Source organism: Schistocerca gregaria, chromosome 6 (genome assembly GCF_023897955.1).
Source record: "Schistocerca gregaria isolate iqSchGreg1 chromosome 6, iqSchGreg1.2, whole genome shotgun sequence".
Lineage (NCBI taxonomy): Eukaryota > Metazoa > Arthropoda > Insecta > Orthoptera > Acrididae > Schistocerca > Schistocerca gregaria.
This window is the reverse complement of record NC_064925.1, coordinates 185557020-185576323: the sequence shown is the minus strand read 5'-3', so window position 1 is coordinate 185576323 and position 19304 is coordinate 185557020. Positions and strand designations below refer to the sequence as shown.

Below are 19304 nucleotides of genomic sequence, written 5' to 3'. Positions count from 1 at the left end.
GCTATCATACGCACAATCATTAGTATACTCAACTGCAAAGTACTGTGCGACACTACACTGAGCTGACGAAACTCATGGGATAGCGATGTGCACATATACAGATGACGGTAATATCATGCACACTAGGTATAAAAGGGCAGTGCATTGGCGGAGCTACCATATCTACTCAGACGATTTATGTGAACAGGTGTCCGATGCGATTTTGGCAAAGGCAAGCACTCCGTCTTCAGGTCAAAAGTGGCCCATCGGGACCATCCGACCGACGTGTCATCCTCAAATGAGGATGCTGATAGGAGGGGCGTATGGTCAGCACACTGCTCTCCCGGTCGTTATGATGGTTTTCTTTGACCGGAGCCGCTACTATTCGGTCGAGTAGCTCCTCACTTGGCATCACGAGGCTGAGTGCACCCCAAAAAATGGCAACAGCACATGGCGGCCCGGGTGGTCACCCATCCAAGTGCCGACCACGCCCAACAGCGCTTAACTTCGGTGATATGACGGGAACCGGTGTATCCACTGCGGCAAGGCCGTTGCCCGAGCAGCACGACGGGAATTAACAGACTTCGAACGCGGAATCGTAGTTGGAGCTAGACGCAAGGGACATTCCATTTCAGAAACAGGTAGGGAATGCAATACTCCGACAGCCACTGTGTCAAGAGCGTGCCAGGAATACCAAATTTCAGGCATTACTTCTCGCCACGGACAACGCATTGGTCGACGGCCTTCGCTTAACGACCGAGAGCAGCGGCGTTTGTGCAAACAGACAAGCAACTCTTTGTGAAATAACAGCAGAAATCAATGTGGGATGTACGACGAACTTGTCCGTTAGGACAGTATGGCGGAATCTGGCGTTAATGCGCTACAGCACGAGGCGACTGACGCGAGTGCCTTTGCTAACAGCACGAGATCGCCTGCATCGCCTCTCCTGGCTCGTGGCCATATCGGTTGGACCCTAGACGAGCGAGAAACTGTGACCTGGTTAGATGAGTTGTGATTTCAGTTGATAAGGCTTATGGTAGGACTAGAGTGTGGCGCAGACCACACGAAGCCATGTACCCAAGTTGTCAACAAGGCACTGTGCAAGCTGGTAGTGGCTCCATGGTGTTGTAGGCTGTGTTTACTTCAAATGGACTGGATCCTCTGAGCCGATCATTGGCTGGAAATGATTATGTTCGGCTACTTGGAGATTATTTGCAGCACACAACGATAGGATTTTTATGGATGACAATGCACCAGCTCACAACTGTTCACTACTGGTTTGAAGAACATTCTGGAAATTTCAAGCGTACGATTTGCCCAACAGGATCGCCCGACATTAATTACATTGAACAGTTGTGGGACATAATCGAGAGGTCAGTTCATTCACAAAATCATGCAGCGGAAACAATTATGAACGGCTATAGTGACAGCATTGTTCATTATTTCTGTAGGGGACTTCCAACGATTTGTTGAGTCAGAACCCCGCAGAGATGCTCATTACATCGGGCATGGCGTTATGAGGTACCCCATGACTTTTGTCATCTCATTGCATAGTATAAGGGTAGGCATATCAACAATAAAGAGATATTTACAAATTATAGAGCCCAGCAGTCAGTCGTCCTTTTCTTTTTTTGTGGGTTGTATTTGGGCGTCAGTCACCGTTCTTTGAATGTGTAGTATTCAAAGAACTGTGACTGACGCCCGAACAACAGGGAACTGACATGCATCGACACTAGAAAATTGTGCATTGATAATGGCTAGGCACTAGCCGAAATCTGGATTTGCCAAACACAACCTGCAAAAAGAAGGACGACTGATTGCTGCGCTCTATAATTTATAAATCATATTACAGTCGCTGAGTGCACCCACTTTCCGAAAGGAAGGTAACCTAATAAGAGGTCGATCTAAATGAGTCTGAGTGTACTATAACTGGAATGTTGAAACACATATTGACATTATGGCTTCATGCCCTTCCTATCGTTCCACCACAAGACATGAGATGACAACAGGTTTTAATCAGAGAACGGATCAAACTTTACTTTCCCGTACTTCCAAGTGTAGTGGAATCGATGAACTAGTAGCCTGGTCCCTTAAACCCGACAATCCACCAATCCATCCCAACAGCTCCACCCATCCACACCGTATCAGAAAACGCTCAAGTTCCCACCTGAGGTTCTACAGATCTGTTTCAGACGATATTCTATCAATCCGAAAAGAGATGCACGTCTAATAATATTTTCCATTGCAACACCGACGAAAACGCCGGCTATGTCCGCCTGCTTAGCTGAGTCGTTATGTGCTTGCATCCCATGCAGCGGCCCCGGGTTAGATACCTGTCCGGGTTAGGGTTTTTTTCCGCTCTTGGACTGGGTGTTGTGTCGTCCTCATCATCATTTCACCCTTATCACCGGCACGCAAGTCGCCCAATGCGCAGTCGACTGAAATAAGACTCGATGAGCGAACTTCCCCAAATGGGGCCTCACGGCCAAGAATGCCATACGCTAAAATTTCCATTTACCCCGACTATACCAGCACTAGGATCCCAACTAATGCAGAAGATTTGGTGCTGCCGAAACACGATCCGAATAGGTGACTTCAGAACTAGGGCTGGCCTACACAGATGGGGCACCGTCCGTAGCCCTTAATGTGACTACGGAGAAGCAGGGCAAACCGTGGAAAACATTGTCCACCAACGCTCTAAGAACTCTGCGAAATGGAAACTACAGACGAGACTGCAACTCGATATCGAATACAGCTGAATATCTGCGAATGTCGAACGCCGTGTCAATGTGTTTTTACAGAATTTGTAATTTCTGTTAATTTTTTTATTGGATTTGTGATTCGTAACTTTTTTATTGTTATCTGTAATTTGTTTTTATTTTGTAAAAACTATGATATGAAACTTGTAGTTTCTAGTTTGCCATTCGACAAACAAATAAAATAGCTGTTAACAATTGTAATCAGAATGTTTCCACGTTAACAGCTGCAGGTCAATTGAACAAATACTTCCCAGTCGCGCTCCTACGCTATCTGTATAATCTGTGCGAAAGAATAATTTCAAATCGCGTAGCAAGTGCCGCAAAGCAAAAGCTCATTCCCAACAGGCTGGATTAAGACCTGGAAAAATCGTTCACTAATCAAACCCTGTACCTTACAGAGCACATAGAGGAAGGGTTGGAAAACAAACGAATAACAGATGCAATTCCGGTAGACGTAGTTCTACACATGATACTGTCAATCAAAGAACGCTCATGAAAAAGCATGTTTTAGGACCGTCAGCTCAGAAAATTCATTGAATTTCTATTACGAAACAGACAGTATCATGTACCACTAGAGTATTGGATAAGTCAATGGCGTCAACAAAAGAAGGATTTCGCTCAACGCAGTATACTGGACCCCCATTTATTTAATCTAGTAGCTGACAAACCTGTAATTACCTGAGTGTTCCTTTTGTTAATTTTCTATTAGAAACGAAAACTAAAAATAATTATGTTTGTAGAATGATGTCGATGAAATTTCATTTCCATGTATTTATGAAAACACATTTGAAATTATAAAACAGTAGTACGAAGAACTATGCATATTGTACAAATGTATAAGTACTGTATCGAAATTAACAAACATAGTATGCAAAATATAAATTCTCCGTAATGTTCATGTAACTCACAACTTGATTATAAACAATATTTTTGTTACATATCCAGAAGCTACAATGCGATTTCGTAAACGTCTCTACGGTAGCGCCTCGTCATAGTTCTATAAACTGCTATTTTTTTCGCCTACAGCCGTTTGCACTTCGCGGTTGAAAGATGCCAAAAGCGCTCCCAGGTGTCAGGAATTTCTTTAAGCTGCCTCGATTGTGAGAATGTCTTAGTAGTAAAGAATAAATGTATTAAAACTTCATGCATGGTGAGGCACTTTTTCCAACCATCTCAGTGTTTATGTCTTCGCATCTCCTTACATACAATGATGTAATTTTTTAGGTAGATTCAGCGGCATATGCGGATAATGTCTACGAAATGTGTCGCGAATAGATTTAGTAGTGAAAAAGTAATAAATTTAAACGTCATGCTCAATGCGGCACTTAATCACGCATCTCAGTGTTTATGACGCCATATCTCCTGAGCTATGTACGGTACCAGGATATTATTTTGTAGCTGCCTTCAGTGACATATGTACATACTGCTGCGGAAATTAATTGCGAATAGAGTTAGTAACACAGAAGGAATAAATTTAAACGTCGTGCCTGGTGCGGCAGTTTTTCATGCATCACTGTTTATGTCGTCAAATCTTCTGAACGATTACAGGTAGCTGGTTTTTATCTTAGCAGCCTTTGTTGGCTCACAGTAAGGCATATGTGTACCAAATCTGGTTGAAATTGGTCCTGTGGTTTAAGAGGAGATGTGGAACACACACACACATACACACACACACACACACACACACACACACACACACACATACACACAAACACACACACACATACGATACTACTTATTTCTTATATAGCGATGATCTATTACCACACAAGGAAAGAGCTTTTAGAAAATAGAAGGGAAACTATAAAACTCGTTAAAACTCATGTCTAAATATTACCAACAGAACTCCCTCAAATCAAATCCCTCGAAGACCAGCCTGGAACACACAGACATACCTGGGTGTCGTACTGGACAGATCACTGACATACAAATATCATTGCCAGACGACCCGTCAAAATGTTGTCGCCACGAGACTAGCGAATACTAAATGAGGAGTCAGACCAACTGTATTAAGAACAACTGCTCAGTCACTTTGCTTTTCTATAACGGCATATGCTTATGGTCCAGATCTACAAATGCCAAAAAAGTCACTACAAGCCTAAATGACACTTGTAGGCTGACAAGAGGATGCATGTAACCCACACCACCTTCGAAACTATATAAAACGGTCGGATTCTCAAATCCTAAATCCTGAAGAATTGCACATGAGTAAATAGGAACATTTAAACAGCTTTTCTATGAGGACTACCTCCTACACGGTGCTTCGCACGTATCTGTCAGACATAAATCCCACAAGAAATACTTTAGTACAGAGCTCAAGGAGCCCACGAAGGATTATCCTGCTTCACAAGAAATTCACAGCGGCAACATATCAAGCCGGATTATTTGAAGAACACTGAATGGTATCACAGAAGGTGCGGGCGCATCGAAAGAAAATTGTCCCACAAGTTGGACCGTTGACTATTTATTGCTTGGCAAGAGAGAAAAACTGGACTTGACCCAATACTGAGTCTGGAACCGTGCGACCGCTGTGGTCGCGTGTTCGAATCCTGCCTCGGGCATGGATGTGTGTGATGTCCTTAGGTTAGTTAGGTTTAAGTAGTTCTAATTTCTAGGGTACTGATGACCTGAGATGTTAAGTCCCATAGTGCTCAGAGCTATTTTGACCCGATATTGAACTGAAAAACTCAAAAAGAAATTTTCCTAATGCAAAATGGTAAAGTAAAGTTACAACCCGTTATTTAGTTTCTCTGTGCTTATTTTAATATAAAACTTTATGTAACTAATTCTGAGTGTTCATCGTTACATTCTTTGAGAACCTGGATTTCACTAAAGGAAGGTTAACTACGTCCAAATCTAACATCATATCCGTCAGGTTTCCGTACTTCCAACCGATCTTTCTGTTGCGTTATGTCGACTGGATTAATTCTCTGGAGAAAAATGAAGAGAATTAATCGGAATGAAATCAATGAGTCGCGGTCACTTCAGTGTAATACATGTCTTTGAATAAAAATGTCATTTCTGTTCGTCTCAATGCATATACCTTTAAGATACCTTTTGTATTATACTGGATGAGTTCGTTCAATGCATGGCCCAAGATTCATCGAAATATGTTATTTGGCAGTGGCACATTATGCAAAAGTTAGTTTCGACATTGTTTGCACAACAGTGTTGTTTCAGTTTTGTCTTGACTTAACAGTTGTTAGTCAGATTGCGTTTATTGATGTATGGGACAGATTATAATAAAGGCGTAATGCTTTAGGTCATTAAAGAAAGGGATCATAGGCTCTTGTGAATTTACAGGTTAAAGTACTAATAGAAAGTAGAGGAAGGCTTTCTAGGTCTGTAATTATCCGAGTGGACATCCACCATGTTGGCAGCACATCGGTTGCTTTATGTCCTGCGAGTTGCCTCCAAATAACTGCGGCAGTTAATCTGTTAGGAGCTATATGTAGATACTTCTGGCTATTTACAGCCCTACCAATAAAACAGGGACCAATGATGTGGTTCTTGAAAAGCCCGCACCATGAACTGACAGAACAATGCCATTGTTGAGCCACTTCTCACAGCTACCATTGGTTTTCAGTATCGCATATTGCGATACACAATATATACATATATACATATTATAAACGATGCTTCATATGAAAACAAAATCTTGCACAGAAACGCCGCATAGCTTCGATGTTTTAGCAGACACCATTCGGAGAGCCGTTACCAACATCGAACGTCATTGACCTGAAGTTATTGACGGAGCGAAAAGTGTAAAAGGTAAAATGGTGAAAATGTGTTTAAATGTAGTACTCGCATAACCTCATTTGATTGATTCCAATTGCACATTTAAATTGTCCAGTGGCGACATGTGAGTAGCAGCTTATGACTGCTAACATGTTGGATGCAATGCTTTCATTGGTTGCTGTTTTTCTCGTGACGCATTTTGTTCTTCACACGTCAAGTTTCTTGAATTTTTTAAAATAATACTTGCAAAACAGGTGAGAACTTGGCACGGTCAGGATACCTATCAACAAACAGCCGCACTGGCATTGTAACAGTTTCTTGATAGTTTCTACATGAACGAAGACCATGTCTACGTTTTCGACTGTGGTATGAAAGTCTGAGTAGCGTCACAAGCAATTTGTTTGATCGTAACGATAGCAGACCATAGACTGAAGACCTGCAGTAGCAGAGGTAAACTCATGAACTGTACCAGTCTTATGTGTTTGCTTACATTTGGTAGAGTAGGGTAGACCTTTGTTGGGCATTTTCTCCTGATGTCGAGACAGTAGTTCTTGGTTCTGTTGTCTTCTTCTTTTTCTTGTTCTTCTCCTTCACTTCAAGAATTAGATGCCTTGCTTGTCACGATCCCAGACTAGCCATTTCTCCCATGACTTTCCTGGCTCTTATTTTCGCTGTTGTTTGTAGTGTACTACTTGTTTTGTTAATCCTTCTCTGTCATCCTGTCGATATGTTTTAACTACTTTACTCCCTTCGATTTTATAGTTCATTAAAACACGAAATTCACAGCTCAGCTCTGACTTTGTTTCTTATGTTCTCTACAGTGTGTCCCAGTAATGTTGCGACAAAATTTGGTGAGTTGTAGAGGGCGTCTTCAGATACAAATCAAGGACAGGAAGCAGTGTCCGGAAACGCCATCCAACGACGTACCAGAGGGTAGTGTTATAGGCGCCGGTGTCTGTCACTAGACCACCCCTTCGGCAGCAAAAGTGACTTTGTACGCTGACCGACAGTAGGCGGAAGGTCTCTCAGTGATGGCTGTTATTCCGTGATGGCGTGATCGTGACTGATTGCCACAATCAGCATTGGACAAGATGGAACTAGCGTAAAAACGACTCAGCTCCTGTGATTGCAAAGCACTGTTGCCCCAGTGGGTGACGGTTTTGGGAACAGGTTTCCATCAATTTATTTTTCTCGTGGAACCATTTGAAATCCCCAATGCTTTTCGGTTGTTGTTGTTGTTGTTGTGGTCTTCAGTCCAGAGACTGGTTTGATGCAGCTCTCCTTGCTACTCTATCCTGTGCAAGCGTCTTCATCTCCCATTACCTACTGCGACCTACATCCTTCTGAATCTGCTTCGAGTATTCTCTTGGTCTCCCTCTGCGATTTTTACCCTTCACGCTGCCCTCCAGCACTAAATTGGTGATCCCTTGATGCCTCAGAACACGTACTACCAAGTGATCCCTTCTTCTACTGAAATTCTGCCACAAATTTCTCTTCTCCCCAGTTCTATTCAATAACTCATCATTAGTTATGTGATCTACCCATCTAATCTTCAGCATTCTTCTGTAGCACCACATTTCGAAAGCTTCAAATCTCTTCTTGTCCAAACTATTTATCGTCCATGTTTCACTTCATACAAATACTTTCGGAAACGACTTCCTGGCACTTAAGTCTATACTCGATGTTAACAAATTTCTCTTCTTCCGAAACGCTTTCCTTGCCATTGCCAGACTACATTTTATATCCTCTCTGCATCGATCACCTTCCTTTATTTTGCCCCCCAAAGAGCAAAACTCATCTACTATTTTAAGTGTCTCATTTCCTAATCTATATCCCTCAGCACCACCAGACTTCATTCGACTACATTCCATTATCCTCGTTTTGCTTTTGTTGATATTCATCTTATATCCTCCTTTCAAGACACTGTCCATTCCGTTCAACTGCTCTTCCAGGTCCTTTGCTGTCTCTAACAGAATTACAATGTCATCGGCAAACCTCAGTCTTTTTATTTCTTCTCCATGGATTTTAATTCCTACTCCAAATTTTTCTTTTGTTGCCTTTACTGCGTGTTCAATATACAGATTGATTAACGTCGCCGATAGGCTACAACCTTGTCTCACTCCCTTCCCAACCATTGCTTCCTCTTCATGCCCCCCGACTCTTATAACGGCCATCTGGTTTCTGTACAAATTGTAAATAGCTTTTCGCTCCCTGTATTTTACTCCTGCCACCTTCAGAATTTGAAAGAAAGTATTCCAGTCAACAATGTCAAAAGCTTTCTCTAAGTCTACAAATGCTAGCAACGTAGGTTAGCCTTTGCTTAACCTATCCTCCTAGATAAGTCGTAGGGTCAGTATTGCCTCACGTTTTCCAACATTTCTACGGAATCCAAATTGATCTTCTCCGAGGTCGCCTTTTACATGTTTTTCCATTCGACTGTAAAGAATTCGCGTCAGTATTTTGCAGCTGTGACTTATTAAACTGATAGTTCGGCAATTTCACATCTGTCAATACCTACTTTCATTGGGATTGGAATTAGTATATTCTTCTTGAAGTCTGAGGGTATTCGCCTGTCTCATACATCTTGCTCACCAGATGGTAGAGTTTACAGGGCTGGCTCTTCCAAGGCTGTCAGTAGTTTTAACGGAATGTTGTCTACTCGCGGGGTCTTGTTTCGACTGAGGTCTTTCAGTGCTCTGTTAAACTCTTCACGCAGTATCATATTTCATCTTCATCTAGATCCTCTTCCATTTCCATAATACTGTCCTTAAGTACATTGCCCTTGTATAGACGCTCTGTATACCCCTTCCACCTTTCTGCTTTGCCTTCTTTGCTTAGAACTGGGTTTCCATCTGCACTCTTGATATTCATGCAAGTGTTTCTTTTTTCTCCAAAGGTCTCTTTAATTTTCCTGTAGGCAGTACCTATCTTACCCCCTGTGATATACGCCTCTACATCCTTACATTTGCCCTCTAGCCATCCCAGCTTAGCCATTTTGCAATTCCTGTCGATCTCATTTTTGAGACATTTTTATTCCTTTTTGCCTGCTTCATTTACTGCATTTTCATATTTTCTCCTTTCATCAATTAAATTCAATATATCTTCTGTTACCCAAGGATTAGTATAAGCCCTTGCTGTTCGGTACACTGCAGAAAAATAAGCTATATATGGAAACTCATGTCCGAATCCATTATGCACCAAGGCAACAGAGCATTGCATTCATAACACGCAAGTCCTGTCTACGCAGCAACAAACTCAATCTTCTCCACTGACGTCAGTCGCCATCACTGAATAACAAACAACATTGTGCAACATTTCGCCGACTGTCTGTTAACATAGACAGCCACAATCGTTGTCAATGGAGTGGTAAGTGAAGGCGCCTACAACGTCGGTGCTCTGTAGCTTCTTTGGATGACGTTTCCAGACACTGTTTCCTATCCTCCATTTGTTCCTCAAGGCACCCTCACAACCCCTCGAGATTTCTGGGACACCTATATTACTAAACCCCTATCCAGAACCGAGTTACAGTTGCAAGCTGCCTATCTAATGGCGTCTAAGGGCAACAAAAAATTGCTTTTCAATATTTCTTCTAGTTATTTATCGAATTTAAAAACTTAAATAACTGTCTTAATTCACTCATTAAGAGGTATACTCTTACGTTAAAAGTTTACCACCATAAGTTAACTATTACAGTTAGAAACTTTGTGATTGTCTTGATGCAGTGTAACTACCTGAAATACTTTCATCCATTATTTGAGAATGACAGCACTTGAAGACTTACAAATAATTTTAAATATTTACCAAACTTTTTCTCGCTCACAATCCTTACAAAATTATGGAAAAAGAATAAGTGTATTGCTTATTACATTTTCGCTGTTCATGCTGTCAAATTTATTACTTGTTTACTAGCAGCTCTACTCGCAACAAATTTTGCAGACCGTATCCAGATATATCACTGAATGTACTTGCAAAATTATTTCACTGAACGACACATTGTTTAGGAGATATGAAGTCGAAAGCATTGAGACGCCTAAAAACTAGGTTTTGCTTAAAATGGAGTGAGAATCACCCAGACTCTATTTATTAAGTGTTTTCATAATTAGAGCACTTAGCGACTTCCAAGACACTTCATGCATAGTTTCAGATCTATCCAAAACTTTTTCTCTCCTACATGTTTAAAGTCGAATATTTAATATATCAACTCATTTGTATAGTTATCAGACGTCTGAAGTAGTTCCATACATGTGAATTCGGTTCTCTAAAGAATCAGCGGTTTACTATTCCGTAAGACTTCACCATTTTGTGCGTCTCATAAATTTCATTTCAGAGACATAATACCCGTTGCCACTTCCTTTCGTATTGTCTAGGAATCTGAGCCGTTTGCCAAAATAGGCATAGCTATACTTTACAAATTTTATTTTTGCCCAGTGTTCTACGTATATTGTAACACACATCCTCTGGCGGCTATTCTTTGTCCTTTTCAAACTGGTAGATTACGCCGCAACCTAAGAACTTGTAAAACATGACCATTTAGCAATAGTTTTGAAATTACATGATTTTCTCCTTTAAAAGCCATAATCTTAGTTCATCTGTAATGCTTGAATATTTGGCCTAGGAAATGTATTGCCTTTTGCAGTTCGTCCCAGAGTTCTTTTAAAGCCTCGTTCGACCTCGATTTTCCATCGTCTAAAGTGTCATCCAGGAATGAATTTTCACACAGCTTATTTTGCCAGGGAATGTCAAATCAGCGCACACTCATCTGATTTCTAGCTTCTTGGCAGATTAAATCTGTCTGCCGGAGCGAAACTCAAACATGATAGCTTAATTATACAAGACGTTTTATCATAGTTGACGCATTACTCGAAAATTTTCATCACTTTCAAGCTGTCTATGAAAATTGTAATAAAACGTGTATTAGCTGTAAATTCAGATCAACGAAATCACAGAAATCACACTGTGGCTGAACCTAATCGGAGGAATTGCATCTTCATATTTTAAAAAAGAAAAAACAAAAGCTCCTATCAATAAACTAAATTATCCCCACTGCTATTGTCACTATGGAACTGTGAAGACGTATTCTGTGTAAATGTCTCTGTAGTAGATATAGATTTGATTGGCAATTAAATATGTTAAAAACAGGTTATACTCCTATCATTCTCCCATTAATTATTAAGTTGTACATGAATTATGGTTTTTGTAATCTTTGTTTGGGATAGCTGAAACAACGAGCTCAGCTGATCATGGTAAAGAGACACAATGTGCCAAATGCAATTCGCGTTCAACAACTGATTTCGTTCTGCTATAAACAAGTGTATCCCTGTGATTTTTTAGGTCATTTAAATGCCAAGAATTTGGAGCAAGAGCAAATTACGTATGATTTGTCCGTTGTCTCTGAACTGTGGGTCTGCTGCTCTCGCTTCTGTCAGATACAGGGCCGACGGAAGTGACAGTGCTGTTAAATTGCTACGCCTCGTAAATCGTAAAAACTTCAGGAGCAAATTTTCTCCTGAAATCGTTGCATTGTTTTTAGATGCACATGAGATGCTGTAGGAAGAACGTACGCCACCATCAACAAGGACCGTTGCTCCATTTCTCACCGGGAAGGAAATTAAATTCATTTGACAAGTTGATTTCTTAAAAAGTTTTGCTACTTTATTCAAATATCGGAGCAAAATGTGTCATTCATTCGTACAGAATTAAAAATTCTAGAGAATAAGCTACATGGTTACTTTACACTGCTGTCTATTGTTAAAAGTTCTAGCCTTCCGTGCCATGTTCAGTACGGTTCTTGGTTGTTGATATAGCCGGTTAATAACCAGTATTAAGTGCCTGGATCACACTTTCGAAACTACTCTGCAAATTATACCAGTTGACTTGATCGAAATGTTTCTCATAGCCTATAAAACCATCTTGTTTCCAAACTATATCTTTTTCACTGTGACGTCTTAACACAGTAGTACTGTTGCTCAAGATCTTCCCTTCCTAAACACATCGAGCGAGGGGGAGCAGTGGTTAACACACTGGACTTGCATTCGAGAGGATGATAGTTTGAATTCCGTCCAGCCATCCAGGTTAAGGTTTTCCGTAATTTCCCTAAATAGCTTAAAAGCTATAACCCAATTGGTTCCCTTGAACAGGCATCCTCCATCCGTCACCTGTCCAAGTTTCTTATCTGTTTCTTATAATCGCGCTGTCGGTGGGACGTTGACTATAATCTTCATCTTTTTCCCTTCCTAAACCAAATCTGAATTTGTAAGAGTAGTGGACGGACTATGTTTTCAAGACGATCGTTAATATTTCCAGAATATAGGTTGTAAGAATTATTAAAAAGACTTATTCTAAAGTAGTTTTTTTGAAATGGTTTATAGCCCTTTAGCCAACTGCCGTACCGCAGTAGTAAGACTAATTCCCGTCAGATCAACGAAGTTAAGAGCTGTCAGGCTTGTTTAGCACATGGATGGGTCACCGTCCAGGTCTGCTGCGTCGGATGCATAAAGCCCTTCTGAAGCCAGTTGAGGAGCTACTTGATTGAGAAGTAGCGGCACTGGTTACGAAAACTGACAACGGTCTGGAGAGTGGTGTACTGACCACATGCCCCTCCATATCCGCATCCGGTGACACCTATGGGCTGAGGACGACACGGCGGCCGGTCGGACCCGTTGGCCCTTCAAGCACTGTTCGGACGATATTTTTTTTTTGTTTTTGATAATCCTTTCATTATAAAACAATATTACTTCGCCTGCTCTCTGCTTTTAATAAACTGAGTTTCAGCAGAAATTCTCTGTCCTCTGTGTTAATTTCATCTGATAGTGTGGCTTTGTCTTAGGGTTGCCTGCAGCCGCAACCCCGGACAAACATACAAGCCAGCAGCAGCAGCAGCAGCAGCAGTGGTACTTTCTTTTGTACCTGCGGAATTTATTTTGTTTCTGTATCGCACGCTTCTGTGAACAAATGAATCTTATCTGCATATTTTACTGTGCTGACTAGTGTGTACACACTTATTGTAAGTGACTTTGGAGTGTAGTAGTAAAAGAAAAGAAGTAGCGTAGCAGCAGAACTTAGATTGGAGCGAGTAATTTCATGTGTTAGTGTTAATTACTTGTAGTATAGACGAAAACTGATTAAAAATTGATAGGGGCTGTAAATTATGTATGGATGTAGGAGAACTGACCACGGCCTAAACAGCTGGATATTGGCCACATTCAACAGGCTTCAAGCTGCTGCCATGGGCTGCGGTGAAATAGGGCCCCCTGAGACGAATGTCTAGGCGCCTCACGTGTCTATATCATCTCCTGGAGGTCCTGACATCGCAGTACCTTTCGATTCGCACGTCTCGACCAGCGAACTCTTATCTGAAGGTGAATGGCGAACAGTGGCAGGGTAGCTGTTGTGTACATAGTTCCGTGTAGTCAGCGCGTACACAACTTTCCCACTAGAGCGCGCCCCGCTAAGCACAACAGCATGGGCGCAGCGCTCGTCCGTCTCCGCACTACGAGATGGCGCTGCCTTAGAGACGGACCAAATTCTGCTTCCGCCGATCCGCATGTTAATATGTAACACAGCCAATGAGATTGCTGCTAACGTAGAACCTTTTCTCCTCGCGTATCACACTCGCACAGTGATACCTGAACGCGCGAGGTATTATAACGAGTGTACAGACCTCTGATCAGTCAGTCTGCATCAATCTGTAAGAGTCTACATTTGTCTGTACCCGTCTATAGTCAAGTTTCAGTCTGCGCCTAATTAGATTACCATATTCCTGTACATAGCCATGAAGATAAATGAATAGACACTTTGTCAAGTATCAGAGATATGTGAGAATAAGATTAACGTAACAATACCAAAGGAACTTCAGATTGTCAATTGTAAACAGCATCCAGAATCAAGTTACGTAATGTCTATGCTTGTTATTATTGTAATAAATGTGTGTGAAAATTAGTCAAGTTCTGTTTAAAGTTGGTCACCGTCAATCTGCTACTCTAAGCTTGCAAGTGGCATTTCTATCGTCTGACCTAACAGCAGAAGATGAACAGGCCACGATAAGACCACGAGACATATTGCTGACACTCGCCTACTTAGTTAGAGCGACAAGTCAAATAATCTGATGGTGTGTGTACCGAAGGTCTTACAGTACGCACACCACAGTAGCAAATCTCTAGGCGGAAGACGAAAGAGAGTACTGGCCACATGGCCGTTCCCGTACGCCTTAAAAACATGTGTGAGATATTGCCCACTACTTGAAGTGCGTCTGAGACAGCTCGAGACGCTTCGTGTGTTGGGGCTGAGGCCTATCTTACTTGAAAAGGTGGCAGTGCTTGTCATGGGGAGCTCCAGCGTTAGGCCGGTGATGGCGCCCCTTAAGGAACTAGCGGACAGGTCGGGAAAGAAGGCCAGGGCCCACCCTGTGTGCTTGCCTGGGATCACGTTCGAGATGCGGGGGAGGCTCTGCTGGCGACGACTGATCGCACTATGTGCACGCGGCTGCAGATCGTGGCCCATGCTCGTACGAATGAAGCGCGCCACCTGCGTTCGGTGAAGACAGCATGTCGCGCTCGCGGGATGAAACCAGAGCCAGCGTTTTGCAGCATCATTCCCATAACCGAGCGCGCTCTGCTGGTTTCAAGCCGACCAGAATGCTTAAACCAGAGGCTCAGACAATTCTGTGACCATTTTGGATGTGGATTTCTCTCGACCTCTGCTATATGGTGGAGAATTGTAGCAGCTCCCATGATGGGCCAGGCGCACACCATTTGCAGGAAGGGGCAATTTTAGTAGCAGAGCAAGTGTGGCTTGCACATGTGGGTTTTTTGTATGTAGAATTCCCTCCACATGCTCTATAAGACACGCTATGATTTCAGGCAGGGAAGAAAACTATCTCCATTAAATAACGACAGCAGAATTTGCCGCGGCAGATTGGAGGAACACAATCTTAAAATAGTATTAGAACTGCAGGACTTCTATTAAAAGGTAGTAAAACTAGTCCCGCCCATAAATGGTAACAATGCCCACATGTAACTAGGTACAGAAACCTGGCTGAAACCAGTAGTGTAATTCTGTTATTGCTCGTGTGACAAAAAAAAATTGCAAGAAACTCATATGGAAATGTACGAGGAGAAGTCAAAAAGGAAAGGGACTTTTACAACTTCTCGCGGTAGGACCTGGTAACTGAGCCGTGTGTACTTCCATCTTTCCACGGCTCGTTTCCTGTGCGTCGTGTGGAGCCAATTTTTTGGTAATCGACAGTGTCTGGGTGCGATCGGGCTCTAGCATCTCGTTGCTGTCTTTTATTGCTTCGCTTCTATTTCGTTTTTCCGCGGTTGTTCATGGTTGGTCTTTTATGAAGCTCTTTCGTTTGAACTCCCGCCTGTAGTGTACCCACAATCGATTGCGAGTTCTCTCTTTGGTGTACTTAGAAACCGTAGGTTGGTAACACGACCGACTCACCTGTTACTGCAGCAGACACCTTGGCCTGTACTATTTATAGGCGAGCGAGGTCACGCTAGAAGAGATTGTCGCGCAGTGGCCTTCGTGTCTGCTCTGATGACGTCGACATCCAGCCTTCCACGTACGGGTGTTGTTATCGAACCCGCACTTCTACCCGTAGAGGAACGCCAGCCTTGTTGGACCCCTCTGTCCGCTCTTCACTGGTTGTCCGCGGGAGGCGGATGGCAGTCTAATCATCGCCCTGCGTCGACGAAGGCAACCAAACAGTAACCATCATGGGGCGGTGGAGCCGCCGTTCGGCGAGGGTTTGAGTCCGGGAGCAGTTCGGCTGGGTCGGTGTCTGCCGGGACGACTGGGGACGGCTCAGAATCGTGCACAGCAGTCCCAGACAAACGACGAAGTGCGCCGAGGGAAAGGAGAAAAGAAGTTAAGTGTGAATGTTTCAAGTTGATGGTCCTTTGGGATTGAGTTCATCCAGTCGTCTTTCCCGCCTTGTGGCCACCGCTATGGCAATCCTCTGTTCTGTTCATTGGTGCAATTCTGACAGTGCATAGCCTCCACGCATCGTAGCTAACCGGTGTAGTGGTGTATTATGGTTGTTACACGTTCTTGTTTTCATTTCGATACCTGTATTTGTGAAGGCAACCGCATGAAGTAAGATCTGGTTTGAAGCTATGCTGGATCTAGCGGTCTTGGGATTTTTGGTTTTGTTTTGATCCCCGACTATTTGGGTGTCAGGAATATGGAACTGTGTTGTTAATGTTTGGCTTGAACAGCGGATACGCGGCTAGTTTAGTACGTGTGTAGTGACATGGCGTCCTCGTGAAGGCGTGCCCACTAGATTGCTATTGCGTCTCCTCAAAATGTAATTTCCACCTTACTAAAAACCCCTTATTAAAAGGGAGGAAGAAAAAAAACTTCAGAAATACCTTCTGTTTGCATTAACTATCTTACCTGTCACTTAAGTAAATATCTGCTCAGTGATTGAGCTAATGGGAGCACCTATCCTAAAAGCAAATAGCGCACTTCTATTATGGTGGCCCTCGTGCCTATTTTGGCCCGAAATATTGTATAAACAGGCTTACATGCTCCGTATCGAACTTCTGATGTTTTTTTGAGTGATTGTGGATTATTAAAATTGATTATAGTGCAAACGTTGTATTTTACTGATCGTGTTTATAAGTTATTTATGTGATTGGCTGGAATGTAATAGAAAGTTTTAGGACCATAGGTTGTCCAGGTAGAAATTTTGAAGCCATGCTGAATTCATGTATTTATGTTTTATATTGCAATGAGAATTTAAATGAGGTAAACCCACGCTTTGTGATTAATAAAGATTTAAGAGGGCGTTCACTTAGCGCTTCCTTATGTGTTGTTATTATTTTTAAAATTATAAAATGCGTTTTAGTTTTTTAAATTAAAGCCTTTCCAATTCGAAAGTGGTGGCCCTCCCATTTTGGGCAATTGTAAGCATCGAAGCAGGATTTACGTAGTTGGTGTTATGCGTTGTACGTTATGAATAAATTATTTATGTGTTAAATCACGTCTGATATGTCAATTCCTTGGCCCCGTCCACACCTTGATCGTAGTCTTTTAATATTAAATGATCAGACCATCGTTCCAATAACACTGCTAGTATTCAGTGCAGAAGTCATACCTGCGTTACTCGCTGAATTGTAGTAAGCCGTGAAATATGGCAGCTCCGTTGTCGATCTCCACCATGGAGAAAATGAGGGTAGTGATTCGCTTTTTGTTTGCGGAATGTGTTAAACCTGCAGAAATTACTCGTCGAATGCAAGCGCAGTGTGGTGACAGCTGTTCATCGTGAAGCAAGATCTACGAAAGGAGAGTGTGTTTCAAACAGGGAAGAATTCTTTATGTGACAGGGAAAGATTAATCAGGCTATCGACGTCAATAATTGAGGACAATTGGAAGTCAACGGAATCGCCAATATTTTACATATCAGTCATGGTTCAGCGTATTCCATCTTAAACGACAGGTTAAATTTTTGGGAAGTATGCAAGATGGGTACCGAATGAATTGTCAGTGCAGCATAAGACGCAAAGGATGGACACCTCTTGTAAACACTTGGCCCGTTATCATCGCGAGGGAGATGAATTTTTACAGCAAATCGTCACTGTAAACGAACTGGAAAGCAAAGCTAGAAGCCTGGTTTGCAAACACCCACCAGAAGTTAAGAAATTTAAACGTCAACCGAAAGCTGGTAAGAATATGTGAACACATTTCTGGGACATGGAAGGTGTGGTAGCTGTTCATTTCACCAAAGAGGTGAAACTGAGCAGTGAGAACTATTGTGGTGTGTTTCGAACAAAATTGAAACGTTCAATCAGATCCAGACGTCGCGGCAGACTGCGAAATGGTGTCATGCTGCAGCAAGATAACGTTCAGCCACATTGTGCCAAACGGACGGCCGAAACAATAAACGAGTTGGGACTCAAGTTGCTGGAACACCCAACAACAAACAGTCCAGACCTGGCGCCAAGCGATTTCCATATGTTTGGACCATGAGGGGAGGCGCTCAGGGAAAGATCAGCAGAAGTCATTGATGTGGTGCAAAACTGGTTACAGGTGCAACCAAAAAACTTTTTCCGACGGAATGAAAAGTTAAACGCTAGACAAGTGCGTTAAACTTAAGGGCGGTTACGCAGCAAAACAATAGAGATTTCACTTTTCTATCAATGGAGTAAATATTCCTTTTCTTAAAAATCCCTTTACTCTTTGAAATGAAATACCTTGACTTCGTTACATATTAAAATACAAAACTTTAAAAATGTAGACATTACCTGTAGGAGCGGCAGCAGCGTGAGCGTCAGTGTCGACAATTTTTTTGACACTGCTATACGACGTGCCACACTTGGAAAGAATACTGTATACTCCTTGCTGTCAGAGACAGAGACCTTATTCAATATCACATAGCAGGCTTTGCATCTTTGTTGATAGGGCAGGAATGAATTGTATCCCTTACATACGTATGATTTTTCTCGGAAATTGAGCCATCGTATGGCAGTGAAATGTTGCTTTTTGAGTAATTAATAAAATAAGCGCCAAACATTTAATTAATGCTGAAACACTTTACGAATAAATTTCCTCTCTGTAAATAAATCTGTAAAATAAGGAAAAAAGGTCATAATTTAATATAAAAATGTATTTTTTATGCTGTTCATATAAAGAATGGTCCGGAGAAATGTTGAGAAACTTTATTAAAGACGCTCTGTAAAGTAAATTGAAGGCAGTCGACGTAATTTGTTTTGACTGTTAAAAGCAGGAGCTACGGTACTTCTTTCTCTCTCTCTCTCGCTGGTTCGTTTTTGATTGCTGTTCCATAACATGTTAAGTGTCGCTGTCGTATCTGTAACTTTTGGT

At 42.1% G+C, this 19304-nt stretch overlaps 1 pseudogene; it reads right to left on the bottom strand.

Moving 5' to 3' along the window:
- Positions 1-417: 417 nt before the first annotated feature.
- On the bottom strand, positions 418-535 carry LOC126279230 (5S ribosomal RNA; annotated as a pseudogene).
- Positions 536-19304: the final 18769 nt, after the last annotated feature.